Source organism: Glandiceps talaboti, chromosome 8 (assembly GCF_964340395.1).
Source record: "Glandiceps talaboti chromosome 8, keGlaTala1.1, whole genome shotgun sequence".
NCBI lineage: Eukaryota > Metazoa > Hemichordata > Enteropneusta > Spengelidae > Glandiceps > Glandiceps talaboti.
This window is the reverse complement of record NC_135556.1, coordinates 3,406,348-3,412,425: the sequence shown is the minus strand read 5'-3', so window position 1 is coordinate 3,412,425 and position 6,078 is coordinate 3,406,348.

Sequence of the window (6,078 nt, the reverse complement as noted above, 5' to 3'; positions counted from 1 at the left end):
AAAGGTAAGTATCATGCTGCGCAATATTTAACTCACTTTTAGAATTAGAACAACTGAACTTCTTATGTTCATTAGTGCTATAGGCATGGAAAAGTGTCTGTGTGTGTAAATGCAATATGCTTTTCTGTTATTTTCAAGTGGAAATAGTACTCTATTTTCGATGTTTCAGATAACTTTTCAAATTTGGCTGACATGCTGACTAGCACTTCACATAATGTACAAAAACAACATTTTTCAATAGGCTGCAGAGTAGCACTCCACTATAGTGGTTTGGAGTATTTGTTCCCATTTTGAACAGAAAATGAATTTATTTGCGTACTTGAATACCAGTAGTGAATTTTGATATTAAAGCGAGGGAATTGACTATTTTTTTAATGAGCAAACCATAGTAGTAATTGTTGAAAGATTTTAGATTGGCCAGGGTTGTTAATAGAACTTTGCAAACCCTGTAAGAAAATAAACAGTAAAACGAACAATGTTGTGTCACACAAAAAAACGATATACACATAATAATATACACATGATATGTACAGGTATAAATGCGTTCAGGTTTTATGATCAAACATGTTTGATAAAGGCAGCATTTACTAGTAATCAAGTAACATCAACAACAAGTGAGATAAGTACCGTCTTGAACTAGTGCACTACCATGGGTGGGCACAGTCACAGAAATAAGTATATACTATAAGCATGATAAGTCTGAGTGCCAAATTCAAACCACTCATTGCCCCCCCCCCCTTCGTTATTGTCCACAATGAATCCTGTACATGTGTTCAACCTGATAGTGTAGTCCTACATGTACTTGCATACGTAGTAAGACGTCCCTTCGTTTTCCGAACGCGTGCACAGTGACAAACAGATTGACAAAATACTGTATACAATTTATATGTCTGTACAACTTGATCAGGATGAATACATGTATCAATTCATTGGAAAGATGGTATTCATCTATACGTACATGTATTAAAACAAGAGAGTATTTAGGTTAACTCATCATTGTGGATATTGAAGCAAATGGGGAAAACGTACAGACCAGGGACGTCATCATTGTAAACCACAGGCCTCTTTACGGCACTGTCCAAAACGTTGCATCGGCAGAAATAATTGCTCTGGCTTGCAAGAATGATTGGAATCACGTTTTAACCAAGATACAAACAAAGTACGCGTATGCTATGACGGTTTGCATATTGACACCAATAATTTTCATTACAAAACACTTGTAAGTATATATGACATCATTGGATCTTTACATAATGAAACAAAGGTGGAGACAAATTAATGAACCAATCTCATGCTCACATCAATACAATGTGAAATCAGTCAATCATTCAAATCGTTGAGTTGACATACATTTTTGTTGATGTTACTTGTTTAAATGTGGCTATCTTCCCTTCTCCAAATGGGGTTCAGGTTTTATGGTCAAACATGTTCGATAGCCGTACTTGTGGCTTGTGAAAATATAGTCTTGCTGCCAGACGTTCGGGCTTTCTTTCGATACTATAAGCGAACGAAGTTCGCAGTGAGGGCTTACCTGAACATCCTCGATAGCGATGTTCGGGCGTGTGTCGTATTCTATCGGAAGAACATCCGAGGTCTAGCAGATAGACTAGTGAAAATAGATCGTTTTTGTGTTTGTTTTGCTCGCTTGTCACAGTGGCAGTAAAGAATGAGACAAGTGTGAGGCAAAGACGATATACAATTAGTGCCAGTGACTTTTCACCATGGGATCCCTCATCGAATGACTCTGTTTACTGATTATAATATATTATAATAATGAAACCTAGAAACTATCGCATGTAATGGGAATGATTTACTGACTGTGTCACCCAGCACTCACACAAGTAGCACCCCTTTTACAAAACGAAGTCATCCGTCTGAAAATAGTTCATGTTTACTAGTTTATGCTCTAAAATTATATGATAATTTGGAGGAAAAAAATACACGATATGCGATAGTTTCTAGTTTTCATCATAATTTCAAACTCAACTGCTTGTACGACATAAATCAGTGACTTTGCCTTGTCTTTCCCATCGCAAGGGTAGACAATACCTCCTGTAGTGTAAATGCTATACATACAACTCTGACATACAAGTCATGATCTCTCCTTCCATCGCTCATTCCATTTTGGCCGTGTGCTGTGTCAAACAGATAACACAAATATACCTGTATCTGAGTATTCATGCTATTTCATGTCCATTATGTTGTGATAGACTGCATAATCTACATTCAAATATATACACCACTCACTTTCATTTTCACCAAAATTAAGATGTAACAATTCAAAATTCAAAGACCATCCCTAAAAAGAAATGGTATGTGCTACAGTGCGTCTTGCACAATCTTATGTTATCAGTAAGCATACAGGAACAAAATCACTGTTGACATGTTGAGATTAGCGAGGTATTTCACTGCAGTCAAATGCGACAATGTACCTAGTCTCGTAGTCTTGCTGCTAGACGTTCGGGCTTTCTTTCGATACTATAAGCGAAGTTCGCAGTGAGGGCTTGCTCGGATGTTCCATCCTTGATAGCGATGTTCGGGCGTGTGTCGTATTCTATCGGAAGAACATCCGAGATCTAGCAGATAGACTACTATTAGTACTACTACTAGTCTCGCTGCCAAACTGTGTGTAAGGCCAGAGGAGGCTGGAAGGGGTCTCACGTGACACCCATGTGACCGTTTCGCGATAGAGCATACGATCTGACGCTAATGACCTCGGTGAGTACCCGATGCTTTTATTACCGTTTTATTACCATTTGCGTCATTAGTCTTTCGTTCAAACTATCACTGTTTTTTAAAATGACCATTACAAGTGTCATGCAACATGGAAATCGTGTTTCCAGTATGTTTAGTGTATCTGAAACGAACACAAACTTTGGTACTCGACAAGTCAATGTTATCGATATCTACATTTCCGGGGTTTTCACCTCGGTCGTTTTAACACAAAATTATGTTTCTATGTATGCTTTTGTCACTTTTCTATTAATTACCGTCATGAATTTCATGGTTCTGCAGGGATCTTCCCAATACCCCAATTTATAATGTGCGTAAATTGTCACTACTTTATGTTGAATTTCGATGTTTTCAAGATGGCGACCCATTGTGCGTGCATATAATAACACGCAAAGTGGCTTGGCCATTGACGGCTGTCCTACACTTGCTGGCCGGACGTGTTTATTGACACTCTCGTGTCGTGCATTGATCGATACACGTAACACTAATCCAATTGTCAGCATTTCCTCTTGTATCCTTAAAATTCTGTCCTTTTCACTCTTATCAAGACATTTTTCTGTTTATTTTCAGATTCGTCGCTATCGCTAGTCGATTTGCTGTGCCAAATCTGGACTTTCTTCCGTTCTTCATGTTACATTTTGTCTCGTATTAAACCATCTCTGTGTTGCCTTCTATAATGTGTCTTGCTTGTGAGAAAAAGACCTGAATGTAATTTAACGTAAACCCCTTTCCTACCCCCTGATGATAGCTAAAGAAATAATTTAGCTTACATCTTACAAACTAATTGTTAAAAAAATTGATGTACAACAACGTCATGTATTACAAATTTGTATGATAAACAATTGAGACCTCCAAGGCCTATTTTATGTCAGAGATTTAATATGTTCAGAAAGCACTCATATTACGGAAAGCACTCATATATTACATCTACCTTGCTAGTTATATAATATTTCGCAATGCTTATATGATCAAAAATACTCATCATACATTACCACAATTTGCGTAGCCTGAGCACATTTTGCTACATGTATGTTGCCAGACGAGCAAAACCATGTCGGATTAAAATATGCGAAACTGAGAGACTCGCACAATGTGTGGCAATATATAACTTTATAATACAAAGGCCGAAGTCTTGTTGTAGTTGTAGTTGTAGTTGTATTTATTTATTTATCTATTTATTTATTTAATTTTTTTTGAGCAAATGTTTGTATTTTGGAAGGTAGACATCTAACGTTTTAGTCAGCTAGTCTGAATAAAGTTGAGGAGCTGTACTTGGGACACTGCACTCAAAAATACGACCTGCTTACCCGAGTTGCTTTCATTCTGGTGTCACTATTACACCCGATTGCAGGGTGATATCGTATTTGCATGTTACTTGAAAATATCTCAAACATGTGCGAAATCATATACCCTTTCGTGTAGGAGGAGGCTGGAAGGGGTGCAGAGCATGATGGGTAAAAATAACTGCGAAAGCTCATTACGCAGTGAGCCTCCATTGTGTACGCTTGTGAACGTACGGTGGCCGGCTCAGTGGTCACCAGCCATACGCGTAGTTTGGGGCATCAACTCGCCGTAACTTTCACAATAATTCATCATATTGGATACTATAAAAGCGAACATTTCGACTGATATTTCTCCCTCCGTGCTAGTAGAATCGATTTTGGAATTATTGATAGGAATACTGTGATTTTTCGAAATATCTCAAACATGTGCGAAATCATATACCCTTTCGTGTAGGGTCAATGATGAAATTGGGTGTGCACGGTGATTTAAATTACAGTAGTAGTTGAGCAAGTTGTGAGAAACTCGCCTGTTTGCATTGTCACGTCACATCACTTGTCAATGGAGGTCACCTTCGATTCCGGGGCGGATCACCCACTTTCTACCGCAAATCTTGAGTAGACCTTGTCTATTTCTAACTATAGCCATTTAAAAGTACACAAGAATCCATCTCTTTTGCAAAATTTTGTAAATTTTGGGCGAAACTACAAACGGGCGAAAAACCGGACCGAAATTTACGACCTCGGCGGGGTCAAGTATTCTCCACGAATTCTCCTCAGAGTTTCGGCTACACGTTTAACGTGTACGCGCACGTGTGGCGTGGCGTAGGAGATTTTGTGCTACTACGTCGCAATTTTTACCTACTTCTCTATTGACTAGTTTCGCGGGCGTTTCGAACGTGGCCGACGACGGCTGTTTACACGTAAGTAAACAAGGTGAAATTTCTTTTAATTTTTTTTGGTAAAATCATCACTAATATAATAATTTTTTTTAGCAAGGTTGACCCTTCACAACATATTATACACCTCAGTAATTTTGTTTTCCTTGATAAAATATTTAAATCTGTGAATCTGTGGCTGCCTTTACGTAACTGATTTTGCACAGAAATCACGATGTATGATGATGACTGTCGCTACAATCGTCAAGGTACTTATAGTATACTACAGGGTGATTTCATTGTGAACATACAAGATTATTGAAGTAAATATATCTGTCTTGTCATAATGTCGAACCATACGGTTATTGTCATTGCGCTGTTTATGTCATATAACCAAAACATTAATGTAATACTTAGGCTAACCATGTAATCTAGTATAATATACGTAAACGGCGAACCGAAGCAAAATTAGGTCACAGCTGGTACGCGAACGTGAACGTGAGTGAGTTGCGCGTTCGCGTACACGTTGAACGTGTAGCCTAAACTATCTTGTTGACCATAATAAGCCGTGTGTCAAGTCTATACCACTATAGTGGTCTGAGGTCAAGTGCATAAGAATCAATCTGTTGTGTAAGCGACGGTGTTGACAACACAACATACACAATGTACATGATGTATGTCGCGAATGCCCGAGGAGGGTGGGGTTTAATTCATGAACAGTTCCGACTGAAAGCCAGGCCGCAGACAAATAAGCTGTTCGCTTTTTCACGTAGGATTGATGTAAACTCTGGCAAGAAATATTCTTGCTGCTACGGTAGACGTTCGAGCTTTCTTTCGATACTATAAGTATAAGCGAACAAAGTTCGCAGTTCCATCCTCGATAGCAATGTTCGGTCGTACGTCGTGCATGTGTCGTATTGTATCGGAAGAACATCCGAGGTCTAGCAGATACTCGGCAAGAGATTGACTAACGTCCACTCAACATAGTCAATACAACATTGTAGCAACCCAGTGATGGCTTCAAACTACTTTTTATATCGCTCGCCCATCGAATTTTCGAAATTTCAAAGTGTGTTCCCTATTTTCCACATATGGTTTTGCATATAATTATAAGGAATGCTATCTCGATCTCATAGCGTTGTTCCCTCTAACGTGTATGTCGTCAACATTGACTTTTGTCAGCCGAA